Here is a 14,748-nt window from a genome sequence, read left to right on the forward strand (position 1 = left end):
ATTTGAAATGCTTTTATTTAAATTTTTCCATGTCAGGATTTTTGGGAAGATACAGCGCTAATTTTAGCACTTGCTCATAATAATAAACTTTATTTTTTTATTTTATTCTTTTTGGACTTTTTTTTTACATTTTGATGGAACTGGATAGTTCCTCTGATGCATAATAATTTTTAAATGTTACCATGGTTTTTTTTAAGCTTTTTCTTTTTTTCCTTTTTTTTTCAAATTTTTTTTTACATTTTTTAAAATATTTTACTAATCACATAGTGATTAGAAAGCTGGGCTCCATTGACTTGTATGGTTCAATGCAGTACCTGTATTGAACCTGCAAGTGGAGCCAGAGTTCTCTAGAGGGTCTGGAGACCATCTAGCGAACTTTTTCAACTTTATTTTTTTACCGGGCGACCACCATCTTGCGGATGGCGAAAATCACTGGCAGTAAGTGTTTGGTGTCGCTGAATGCCTCCTGATCGAGGCATTCCAGCGACACCATTGAAGTTTAGGAGGTGATCGTTGATCGCCTCCTAAACGCTTTTAAAACGGGCGTCCGCCGCCATACAATGTATGGCGGATGTTGACGCCCCGGGGAGGGGCCAGACATGATGCCGTTCTCGGTGTCAAGTCATTACAGCAACACTGTTTAAGCTTAGAAAGTGATCGTTGATCACTTTCTAAGCTTGTTTAAGTCTCATGACGTGTCAGGCAGGTCATAGGTCGTTAAGTGACCGTTTTGTATGACGTGCCTGACCCGGCAATGGACGTTAAGGGTTAAAAAAATTAAAGGTAAAATTAGATACATTTATTAAACAAATTAAAGGTAAATATCCCTTCATATCTAGCAAATTACCTTTTATAACATTTCTGCATATATTACAAAATTCCACCATTGAACCAACACATTTACATTGCAGATATCTCACACACACACACCCCTGTATAATATCTTACAATATGGTGCATTTTTACTGTGGAAATTTAAAGATATAGCACCCCATATATCAGCGCAGTACTTGATAAATGTCATATTTCAACATTCTACATGGGGTTAAAAAAAATTCCCCCATTGGACAAATACAGTTACACTGCACATATCTCAAACATACACCCCACTATTATTTCTGAGAATATGCCAGTTGCTGTCTACTGGACTGATATTTGGGCCGCTATAGCTTTAAATTTCCACAGTAGAAATGCATCATATTCTCAGAAATAATAGAGGGGGGGTGTTTTTGAGATATATGCAGTGTAACTGTATTGGTCCAATGGGGGGATTTTTTTTAACCCCATGTAGAATGTTGATAAATGCCGGTTGCTGTCTACTGGGCTGATATTTGGGGCACTGTATCTTTAAATTTCCACAGTAAAATGCACCATATTCTCAGAAATAATAGAGGGGGTGTGTTTGAGATATGTGCAGTGTAACTGTATTGGTCCAATGGGGGATTTTTTTTAACCCCCTGTCGAATGTTGAAAAAATGCATTTGCTATGTATTCGGCTGATATGTGGGGGACTGTATCTTTAAATTTCCACAGTAAAATGCACCATATTCTCAGAAATAATAGAGGGGTGTGTGTTTGAGATATGTGCAGTGTAACTGTATTGGTCCAATGGGGGAATTTTTTTAACCCCCTGTAGAATTTTGAAAAATGCCAGTTGCTGTCTACCGGGCTGATATTTGGGGCGCTATAGCTTTAAATTTCCACAGTAAAAATGCACCAAATTCTCAGAAATAATAGAGGGGCATGTTTTTGAGATATGTGCAGTGTAACTGTATTGGTCCAATGGGGGAATTTTTTTAACCCCCTGTAGAATTTTAAAAAATGCCAGTTGCTGTCTACCGGGCTGATATATGTGCAGTGTAAATATATTGGTCCAATGGTGGAATTTTGTAATATATGCAGAAATGCTAGAAAATGTAATTTGCTGGATATGAGCGGATATTTAGCTTTAATTTGTTTAATAAACGTATGTAATTTTGCAGGGATATATATTTGTGTGAGAACTCTGCATAATCCACTCAGAATTGTAACATTATATGATTATTATCACGTTTGCAGGTCTAATGCACCTTTTGCTAATCTAAAGAAAAAGCGTTGGATGGCATGACCACTGATTGAAAGTGTCTGATAGCTTGACTCCAGTCCTATCTAGTAGAAGGACCATGTCCTTTACAGGGATAGGAAATAGCTTGCTCAGTGTGTGTGAGCTATTTTCTATCCAGCAAAATTACCTTTTGCCCCCTAGTGGTCAGGTCCTGTACATGGATAGGAACTATCCAACTCATGTAAAGAGAGCTAGTTTCTATCCCTGTAAAGGACCTTTTGCTCCATCATGGCCAGGTACTGTTAAAGGATAGGAACTAGATGGTTCATGGTAAGAAATCTAGTTACCATCCAGCTTAAGGACCCTTATACCTCTCGCTCACACAGGTCCCTCACAGGGATAGGAACTAGACGGTTTATAGTGAGAAATCCAATTTCCATCCAGCTGAAGGACCTTCATACCTCCAGCTCACACAGGTCCCTTACAGGGATTGGAACTAGACAGTTTATAGTGAGAAATCCAATTTCCATCCAGCTGAAGGACCTTCATACCTCCAGCTCACACAGGTCCTTATACAGCCAAGAGACAATTATACCTCCAGCTCACACAGGTCCCTTACAGAGATAGGAACTAGACGGTTTACAGTGAGAAATCTAGTTTCCATCCACCTAAAGGACTTTCATACCTTTAGCTAACGGTCCTTTACAAGGATAACAATCCCTAGTTCTTATACTGGGATTCTTTGAAGCTCCAGCTCACACAGTAATTCCAAGTTCTTATGCTGCTAATGAACCTTTATCTGCTGGGAAATTTGCAGTCGATAAAGGGAATGAATTGAATTCATCACGCTCGCTGAGATCTGAGCTTGTTACATGCACAGACCTGCTGCTGCCCTTGCAGCTCATTATGACCAGATCTACTCTCCGGTAGGGAGAGCGAGTTGCCCCCAACTCGGTAAAGCTGTAGCAGTGGGAAAAGTGGGATACACTGCGATACATGGGAGGGGAATTCAACTGATTCGATTGCTGACAGTGGAGAGATTGGTGTGGGTAGTATATATGGACCCATGGAAGCTGAAAGGAGGATATATGGACTCAGAGAGTGAACAGCAGTCGCAAGTTTCAGGAGAGTTAAAAAAAAAATTAGCAATCGCTGTTATATTTATAAAATTCATTGCACTTTTTTTTTTTTTTCAGCACAATTCTTGGCTCCTGAAATTGAGTCTTCCACCCATTGTGGTGGAGATTGTTAGTGCAATTTTTGGTGGGAAGCACTCTAGCAGTTTGCACCAGAGCAACAAAGAAAGTCTGAACCAGCAAAAGGTTAGCATTATAAATTGCCAAACACTAAGATTGTGTCACTATTAGGCACAATTTCAGTGTGCGCCACCTTTAAAAATCCCCTCACAGCTTGTTACCTCCTTTGTCGTCCCACGGGTAGGGGAGCCGCGTCCCGCAGAGATCAATGGATCCTGACGGAGCGCGCATCTCAACGTCATGAATATTCATGTCGCTTCTTAAAACGACATCTTTTTTCCCTCCTCCTCCTAATTAGGTGGGTAGGAGGATCCAGATATTGAGAGGGATATTTAAACCCTCAGTAGGCACTTCACCTTTGCCTGTGATAGTGCCTTATAGCCTTCACTAGCGTTCCAGTACTGTTTTGTTATTTTTGGTTCTGACTCCAGCTAGTTTTTGACCTTTGATGTTTGCTGCCTGCCCTGACCTCTGCTTGTGACCCCGACTACTCTTCTGCCTGACCCCTGAATTTATTATTTGATTTATTATTTTGTTCCGGATTATTCTGTACTTCACTACGCTCCTGTGTCTGCAATACACCTCCGTGCTCTGTTGCTGTGGAGGCGCCTTTCCAATTTCTGCAGCGTGGATCCACTGCCAGTACTGCCGACGTGACAGTTATTACAGGCCAAAACATGGATCCCGCAGATTTGGCAAGGGTGTCCAATCATCAAGACAGACAGGATCAAGTCCTAGCGGCTCATGCATCTCAACTCCAATCCTCAGATCCATGGCTACTAATCTGTCCCCTACCGTCGCTCAAGGTGTATCGTCTGATTCATCACCACCAGCGCCCGGATTCGGTACGCAGGTAAAAGCACCCAAAATGGCCTTCTCAGACAAATTCTCCGGTGACCCCCAAGAATGTAGAGGTTTTTTAATCAGTGCACTCTACACTTCCGAGCACATCTCTCGAAAATCTGATTGCATTATGTCTACGTCTAGAAGCCAGAGGTCAAGAAAGAAGATTTGAGCGAGACAGAGAACGCGACAGAAGGCCACATCAGTTTAGGCCTCCGGTTCGTCCAACTTTCCAGGCCCCTACAGAACCTGCTGCTGCTGCTGAACGTATGGAAATAGGCCCAGTGCTTCATCTTACAGCAGAAGAGAAACAGCGCCGCAGAACTTTGGGGTTGTGTTTGTATTGTGGGCAAAAAGGACATTTGATTTATGCATGCCCCAGAAGGTCGGGAAACGCCAGAACTTAGTGGAGACAGGAGGTGCTACTCTTCTGCCTGACCCCTGTATTTATTATTTGATTTATTATTTTGTTCCTGATTATTCTGTTCTTCGCTACGCTCCTGTGTCTGCAATACGCCTCCGTGCTCTGTTGCTGTGCTCTCCATGTTTGTCCCTTCTTTTGCGAGGGCTGCAGTGGCTTGCCTTCTTTATGGTCATTTCGATTTACCTTGGTAAGGGTGTGTTGGTCAAAACTGGTCTAAGGATTGTTAAAAATGAACGAAACTGGGTTGGGGTGGTTTGCATGGCTGCCTGATCGGACGTGCTTTGCTGGTGCTCCGTGACCTACCAGCTCCATCGCATTCCATCCGCACGAATTAGTGGTCTTTTCCACATATTTCATATCCTTTTAACTTCGTCCGTCTATGTCGACTCACCGTGTGAGGAAATCGACTAAGATGCCGAATTTATTCGAGCCCAAATTTAGCTCTTTTGGGTTTTTTTTTGGTTTTTTTCTCACCTTATTAGCCTACTTGGACTTCCTCGTGCTGCACTGAGTTTTTGTGTTTCTATTTGGGTACACTACACCACACACATAAACGTACCCACTAATCCTTTTGGCTGGCTAGCTGTCGTGGGTCTTATCTCCCCAACCTGTTTAGTGCCCCCTCGGTGCTATTTATCCCGTTAGCACGGTTTCCTACCGTACGTTGCTCTCGGCCATGAGCCGATTTTTGTTTCTGTTCCACTGGTTACCTTTTTTTACTTTTTACTTTTTTTTTCCTGTGACTCCGGCTGGATGTATTAATCTCTCCCTCTACTCGGTACCATGGCTGACATAAAGATTCTCTCTATAAACGCTTAAGGCCTTAATGATGCAAAATCTCTCCAAGCTAGCATTCTCTGTGTTCAGGAAACACATTTAAAAAATCTCCAAGGCCTCTGTTGTATTCTCCCCACTCCACCACACAGTTTTACTCAATGGCAACATCCAAAACAGCTGGAGTCTCTATTTTAATTTCCAACCGTCTTGCTTTCTCTCTGATACACAAACATGTGGATCCGCGGGGCAAATACCTAATATTGGTTTGTAAACTTAATGCCACTGTTTACACTTTAGCTTCTTTCTACACTCCCAACACATCGCAGCTTAGTTTTTTCCGCATGTTTCTGGGGAAGTTGGACACCTGTAAACAAGGCCGGGTGGTCCTTTGTGGTGACCTCAATACTGCCCTCTCCCCGACACTAGACTGCATCTTACGAAGCAACACTACTCACGACAAGCAGAAACTTAAACTTGGGTCAGACATGTCCTTTTTGATTCATTCCCATCAACTCTTTGATACGTGGAGGGTCCTGCACCCCTCGGAAAGGGATTACACTTTTTTTTCGACCCCACATAATATTTATTCCCGTATTGATTACATCCTTTTGGACAAACACACACTGCAATCTGTATCATCTTGTACTATAGGGACCATTTCCTGGTCCGACCATGTCCCTGTCTTGCTCGCCCTCAAAATTGATTCCCCTTTCATAGGCCGCGGCTCCTGGCGTTTGAATGACTCCCTCCTACACAATGATGACCACAGGTCACAGATCCACTCACACTTGACACAATATTTTCAGGATAATGCCCTCCCTGACACTCCTATCGAGACCTTATGGAACGCTCACAAAGCGGTCCTGCGAGGCAGGCTTATTAGCCTGGCCTCCTATGTTAAGAAGCAACGGTCTGATTCGAAACTCCTCTTATTGAGGAAACTATATGACCTAAATATGCTCAATAAATCCCACACAACGGATTCCCTCACGCGCGACATCACACATATCAAACTACAGCTTTCGGAACTTAATGCACAAACTACAGCCCACATTAAGCAATTAAGCAAAAATTCTATGCTAAGGGCAACAAGGCCGATACTCTGTTAGCACGTAAACTTCGTCATACCACGGCTATTTCTAGACCGCATTACATTACCGCACCCTCTGGTCTGCATGTTAGTAATCCCTCTCAAATGACGGAAGTTTTTGCATCCTATTATGCCAAGTTATACAATTTACAGAACGACACATCTCTACATCAACCTTCTCACGCTGACATTGCCTCCTACCTTGCCCCTATCCCTTTACCCTCTCTCCCACAGGATGGCTCTGCCTCTCTGGCGGCACCAATAGAATTGGGTGAGGTCGAGAGAGCGGTGGCTCAGCTTAAAAAGAACTCAGCACCGGGTCCAGATGCTTACACTGCTACTTACTATCGTACCTTTTTGCCCATACTGGGCCCTCATTTACTTTCCTTATTTCGCTCTTACATGGCTTCTGGCACTGTCCCCTATGAGAATTTAACAGCTCACATAGTTACCCTACCAAAGCCCGGTAAACCCCTGGATGCTTGTTCCAGTTATAGGCCTATCTCCCTCCTTAATAACGACATAAAAATATATGCCAAAATCTTAGCTTACCGACTTTCACCCGTTCTACCATCGCTCCTCCATCCCGATCAAGTTGGCTTTGTCACAGACAGGCAACCCTCAGACAACACCCGTAAGTTTATTAATGTTTTATGGGAAGCCAACAGGAAAAAACTTCCGGGTTTGTTCTTATCATATGATGTGGAAAAAGCCTTTGACAGGCTACATTGGAAGTTCCTCGAACTTACCATGTCCAAATTTAATTTCCCCCCCAAATTTATACGAGCGGCCATGGCACTTTATTCTTCTCCCTCTGCCCGCATCTCCATGTTGGGTTTCCTGTCCTCTCCGTTTGATATCTCTAACGGCACATGTCAGGGATGCCCCTTATCCCCTCTACTCTATATTTTAGCTTTAGAGCCCTTGGCAGCTTCCATCCGCTCTGACCCATTGATTACGGGATTTCCCATCCCCAACCACTCCCACTGTGTCTTGGGTCTTTTCACAGACAATATATTGGTCTCTCTTACTTCTCCTTCCCGATCTCTGCCCGCTCTGCAACATCACCTATCTCGATATTCTCATGTCTCCTACCATAAGATAAACATACCCAAAACTCAGGCTATGTGTTTCCATCTGGACCCGGTCGAGCATGCTCACCTTACCACTTCCTATGCCTTCACATGGCAACGTTCCCACATCTTTTACTTGGGAATCAAGCTACCCAAATGTATCCATCACATAAACAATCTCAATATTTTAGCTACCTGGAAGAGTATTAGGGCGGACATTCTTAGGTGGCAGAAGTATGAACTATCTTGGTTGGGTCGTGTGAACGCCCTTAAGATGACAGCCCTCCCCAAACTTCTCTATGTTTTCCGTACATTCCCTGTACGCCCCCCGGCTAATCTATTGACCACAATTCAAAAGTTTTTTATGCACTTCACCAAAGTGAAAACCACCTCCAGGGTGGCTACTCGTACTTGAGTAGTCCCCAGACTACGGGGGGGCTTGGGGCTTCCACATGTCCCCTCTTACTATTCGGCCTGTGTTCTCTCACACGTTTTATAATTTTATGCACGCACTAACTCCCCGTCTTGGGTACACCAGGATAACGCTATACTATCTCCCTACACTTTAGACCAACTCCTTTGGGTGCGGGGCCCTTCACGCCCCTCTTTGCCGGCTTTACCACCTATGACCTCCTTTATTTTTGATACTTGGGACGCCGTCTCCAAACACCTGCCCTTGACCAAACTTACCTTTCTCACACCACCCCGCTCTCTCGAATTATTGATCCCTGGCCTTAGCCTGGCCCACGGGCTCCGGCCCACCCTCCAGGTTTTGGGTGACCTTTATGGTGGCCGCGACCTGCACCCTTTCTCACACCTTTCATCTCACCATGGCCTTCCACATCACAATTTCTATAAATACCTCCAGATCCGTCACCTTCTCAACTCCTCGTCTTGTTCTCTAACCCAACATACACAGCCACTTCGTCCTATCCTATCACTGTGCGCAGTCGCTCCTCAATGTAAGGGTGCCATCTCGTGCTGGTATTCTCTTCTATTGCATCGTTTTTATGCCCATAAGCTTCCCCATATGGTGGCGTGGGAGAGAGAATTACACCTACAGTTGCCACATGAGTCCTGGCTTGAGGCGGAGGACATGATGAGGGGTGTTTCGTATTGCACAAATCACCTTGAACTTCAAAAGAAAATCAGCTGCAGGTGGTATCTTACCCCAGCTTGCCTATCCCATGTCATCCCTGGCCACTCTAAACTTTGCTGGAGGGGATGTGGACTCGTGGATTCTATGATCCATATGTGGTGGAGTTGCCCGATAATACAGCCCCTGTGGAAACAAATATTTTCCCTTTTCCCGCTATTGTGTCAGATTCATTTGGACTTTCTTCCTGAACTTGCCCTCCTTCACATGTTTGATGATCCCCCCCCCCCACGTACGGAAACTGGTTATCCATGTTTTTCTGGCTGTTAAATTGTGTATAGCTAAAAAATGGAAGGCATCGTCCCCGCCTTCTCTTTTGGAAGTCATTTCCACTTTGGAGAAACACAGGATCATGGAAAAGATGTCGCATACGGCAAATCACACACCTCATCTCTATGACCGGGTATGGTCTTCCTGGGTGAGCAGCTCCGTCTACTCCACACATTTTCCTTAACCGCTTCCCAACTTGGCATAATCGTTGATATACCATTTCTAGTGCTTTTTATTTTGCTTTATGTCCTATTTTTTTTACTACACCACTAAACGCATTACTACAGAGTGCGATACATTTTGTTTTATTTGGTTCTTTTATTATAGTTCGGTTCACAACCTTGCCTTTTTATGTAAAAACCAGACCAATTATTGTAATTCATTACGCAACTGTATTATTCTGCCTCCACTATGTGTTCTCTCCGACCTGTCGGTGTGTCGACGAATGTGAGGCTCTATCTTGGGCAGTCTTTGACTCCTACAAAGACCATCGTGGATCTGTATTTTTATGTTCCTTATCTTCTATCCTGATATGATGTACTCCATTTGCTGGTTGCGTATGCTCTTAATGTGATACTGTATTCATATCTTTGGTCCTCAATAAACTTTTATTTACAAAAAAAAAAAAAGAATGAAACTGGTTTATTTCATCTTGACACTTTGTAAAGTGGCACTGGGATTAGGTACAACACACATCTGCATGCCATGGTCATAAAGACAAGAAAAATTCCAGAAACATTGTCTATTAGAACACGGTTTCATAACATACCCATAGATCAGGGGCGTCGAACCTGTGGCCCTCCAGCTGCTGCAGGACTACATCTCCCATCCTCCTCAGCCAGCCCCTTAGCTGAAAGAGCATTATGGAAGATGTAGTCCCGCAGCAGCTGGAGGGCCGCAGGTTGGACGCCCGTGCCATAGATATTCCTAATAATTGTTGTGTTAATGGGTACCGACGTGTCCTTTTTATGACTCCAATATTCTTCCATCTGTCCTGGATTCACACCTTAACCCTGTGTGGTCCCTAAACATCTGAGCAGGAGAGAGACACAGCCAATGGAGGCTTTCTTGGATATTCTCCCTTGTGTATGGCAGTCCGACGCACACTGCTGAGCTGTTCCCACTACCTTTGCACTTGTCTGCTGCACAATACTCCGTGGGCAACACCTTATGCCTGGCTCCTTTTCCAAAAAGCCACCACCCTGAGGACCTAATCTATTAATCTACCCATGTCACTAAAAAGTTAATGTTTTGTGAGTGGTTGAGATAGACTGTAGAAGAAGAAAACAGTATAAACATCGAGTTAAAGAAAAAAAACTCCAAATATATTACATGCATTATGTTCATTTAATTATTCGTGAACATATATTATTATTATTATTATGAAACATATACAGCTGTTGCTTTATTTTATCACATTCTCATATACATTGTGAAGGTCTCAATTACAGACGTGGCATTTAGTCTATAACAAATGAGTCTATTCACTAAAAAATGATGTGCAGGAGAGTTGAGATCCCTGGCTTAACTAGAGTGAGTGCTCTCTCTCGGCGCGTGCTCTCTCTCTCGGCACGTGCTCTCTCTCTCTCGGCACGTGCTCTCTCTCTCACTGGCACAGAGAGAGAGAGACACACTCACTGGCACAGAGAGAGAGAGAGACACACACTCACTGGCACAGAGAGAGAGAGACACACTCACTGGCAGAGAGAGAGAGACGCACTCACTGGCACAGAGAGAGAGACGCACTCACTGGCACAGAGAGAGAGAGAGACGCACTCACTGGCACAGAGAGAGAGACACACTCACTGGCACAGAGAGAGAGAGAGACACACACTCACTGGCACAGAGAGACACACACACTCACTGGCACAGAGAAAGAGAAACTCACTGGCACAAAGAAAGAGACAGAGAGAGACACACTCACTGGCACAGAGAGAGATAGAAACACAGAGAGGACAAGATATACATGGAGGGTCTATCTAGACCCTGTAAGTATATGAGTATAACACCGAGATTGGCATCAGGGGGCCGTGTTTGGCCCCTCCCCAAGGCGTCAACATCCGCCATACACTGTATGGCGGCGGAAGCCTGTTTTAAATAAATTTATAACTTGTTTGAAATGTGTTATTCTGGATTTTTTGTTCTGTCTTTCACTGTTCAAATAAACTTACCATTACAATTATAGACTGATCATGTCTTTGTCAGTGAACAAACGTACAAAATCCTTCGCTGCTTTTTAGTCTCTGCTGACCTGTTGATGCTCTGGGATTTTATGATTAGGTTAACCCCTTGACAACAAAGGACATCGTTATGATAGCCACTTGATGTCTCTTTCCCATAAGAGACAACTTTTACAGAGAGAGAGAGAGGGCAAAAAATCTGAATAAAAAAACCCAAACATTTTATTTTTAATGCATATTTATTACGGACAAAATGCTAGTGACGTCGCACCCCAATTGATTCACAAAGTGTTAATACCCTTTCCTTGAAAAGTAGATGTAGGCAATTACATGAAAATAAAACAAACACATAATCATTGTGTAATACTGTAAGAACAATTTATCGTGAATGTGCTCACAAATTGTCAAGATTACAGAAGCTCATTAAAACCAATCGTTTTATTTTTCTGTTCTAAAAACAAATACAAAAAAAATCCCAATGGCACGGTCTCTTAATTTATGCTTTGCAAACAGTGAAGAGACACAGTGTATATGCGCAAAACTAGCAGCAAACAGAAAAGCTGTAGATTAATGATAATTATTGCAACCTGATCACTTATTACTGGCAAACTGAGAAAAATTCTAAATTTGGATCACATGATACCCATGAATAAAGTGAAGAAGGTCCAAACATGCTGCTGTTGAAACCCTAATGACTGATGTTTTAATCTCTGGACAGTGGCGGAACATCCAGGGTCGCGACTGCGACCGGGCCCTGGAGTTCTGACAGTCGGGGGGGGCAAAGGGGTGCCGAGCGGTCATTTTCAGCAACCGCTCGGCGTCCTTCTGTCTCCTCTGCTCCCATCCGCAACCTGCCTCAACGCAGCCCCGGCTGCAGTGGTGGGAGCGTGAGGCATCTGTCTCGGTGCCGTGCTTCACACTAAGCGCCGGCATATGACATCATATGCCGGCGGTCAGTGGTGAAGCCGCACGCACCGCAGCAGAGCAGCGAGACAGAGGACACCACAGGACTGCATGGTAAGTGACATACAAAGGGGTGTAGGGAGAGGGTAGATAGTGAGAAGGGGGGGTAGGGAGAGGGTAGTTAGTGAGAAGGGGGGAGAGGGTAGATAGTGTGAGAGGGGGTAGATAGTGTGAGAATGGGAGGAAACGGGTAGATAGTGTGAGAAGAGGGGAGGGTGTAGATAGTATGAGAAGGGGGGAGAGGGGGTAGAACGTCACTCTATCTTAACCTAGGCACACGCCTACCTAGAATCACTTTCAGTGGTGGAAGCACCACAAGATTTCTGTGGAAACAGCAAGTCTCTGGCATTTCTGGTGGTTGCAGATTTGTGTCTGATAAAGCCTCTGCAACCCCTTTTAAGTGGAGAGGTTTTTCATCACTTTTACCCCACCACAACTCATGTTGTGTAAACTCTTCAATGAGGTGTTGCAAATGAAAAGTGGACTGTGAATTTTTATTATCACACAGTTAAAGGCACACCTCAATGTCAAATTAATGGGCGCCATTTCTATGCATGTGCGCAGGGGTCTTGTTAACACCCCCTCCCTTGCTGAGCCAGCTGGTGATTTATTTACCTTAGCAGCCGTCCAAGATCCAACCCAGGGCTGCGCCCCCCCTCCACTCCCCCTCCATGGACAGCATCCCTAGCACAATAAAAGGCGCTGTAGACCTTTAAGAAAAGGAGCACTGGGATATGAAGTGAATGTCATTACATGATCTCTCATGTAACTGGCCCATTGTGCAGCAGGACACCAGAGCTGACTGGCGGCGAGTTCCCCACGAGGGGACAGTCTGCAAATATAGGAGCTGGGGGGCCGGTTAAGAAACAAATACATATGTAGGGATACTGCAGAATCATATGAAAATTTAAGGGGGGACACAAAGTGACAGATCCACTTTAAATTCTCACTGCAATTATCCATCTAAAATAGCTTGACACTTTCAAATTACAGATAAACATCATATGATAGAAACAATCTGCAATGATGACCAGGCTATCCGGAATAAGGGGGCCCTTGAAAATATGACTAAATAGAATACCACATAATTACTGGGAAATAACACCACCCAGGGGAGATCAGGCACACAACACAACAATTCTGCCAATACAGGTATAGAATATATTCATTCTGGGTTTACCATTAAGGTTTTCCCTTTGAAATAGACATGCAAAGTAATGTCAATTTTAAGTATCCCATTTAGCCTGACAGTGATACAGTGAATTTACTGCTGATTAAAAAAAACATGATCATGGTAAATTCCATGGTGGAAATGCGTTCTCCTAGATTTCTTTAGATGCTTTCTCCTGGGAAACTAAACAATAATATATAATCATAGCATCATGCTATTTTGACACAGGTCAGTGAAGCAGACATTGTTTGCTGCACTGATGCCCATCTTTTATGGTAGCAAGAAGTGGTTCCCTAATTCATCCAACAAGAACTGCTAAAAAGTCCTAGATTGCACCACCTTTTTTGTCCAACAAGTTTTTAGCTCAAGAAAGATACCACTATAAATGTGATAAACCAAAAATATCAAATATACCAAACACAGCTTTTTAATCATATTGTCTTTATGAATAAAGAGCTGCCATCAAATAGATTTTAATTTTATGTCAAAAATTGCAATAGAGAACAGTATTTAAAATAGTGTAACGAATAATATATTACGTGATTAAAGTGTCATGTAAATGCAGCATACCATATTTCAGCCTCTCTGAACTGATTGACTAAAATTGTAACTTGTGCTTCTTGTTTTGTAATCATTGTAATTTATTTTGAAGATATTAGTCTACATTATGTGGCCAAAGGTGTCAGAACTGGCATATTAAATATTACTCTTGAAAGTACCGTATTTGCTCGATTATAAGACGACCCTGATTATAAGACGACCCCCCAAAATCTGAGTATTAACTTAGGAAAAAAGAAAAAGCCTGAATATAAGACGACCCTAAAGGAAAAAAGTTTTACCAGTAAATGTTAATTCATGTAAACTATTTTTTTTAATAAAAGCTATGATTGAGAAAAATATTTTTTTTGTTTTTATTTCTTGTATTTTCCAGCCTGTCCCCCAGTTACGCACATCTGCCCCCAGGCTTGCCACACCAATATGGCACTGTGGCCCATGATATGCCTTTTAACCCTCTATATGCCACTGTGCCCCATGGTATGCCTTTTGACCCCCTATATGCCACTCTGCCTCCAGAAATGCCTTATACCCCTATATCCCATTCTGGCATTTAGGGGGTTAAAATGCATATTATGGGGCAGAGTGGCATATAGGGAGGTATAAGGCATTTCAGGAGGCAGAGTGGCATTAAGGGAGTTAAAAGGCATTGTATAGAGCACTCTGCCTCCAGAAATGCCTTATACCCCTATATGCCACTCTGGCATTTAGGGGGTTAAAAGGCATATTATGGGGCAGAGTGGCATATAGGGAGGTATAAGGCATTTCAGGAGGCAGAGTGCTCTATTAAATGCCCCCTTAACGCCACTCCAGAAATGCCCTATGCCCCCATTTAACTAACACACACACACACTCTCTCCCCCCCCTCCCCTCCCCCCTCCCCTCTCCTCTCTCCTCTCTCCCCTCTCAGCCCTCTCTTACCGGTGCTTCCAGCCGGGGCAGCGGG

This window comes from Sceloporus occidentalis, unplaced genomic scaffold (assembly GCF_023333645.1).
Source record: "Sceloporus occidentalis isolate IW3139 unplaced genomic scaffold, rSceOcc1.0.p SCAF_53, whole genome shotgun sequence".
Taxonomy (NCBI): domain Eukaryota; kingdom Metazoa; phylum Chordata; class Lepidosauria; order Squamata; family Phrynosomatidae; genus Sceloporus; species Sceloporus occidentalis.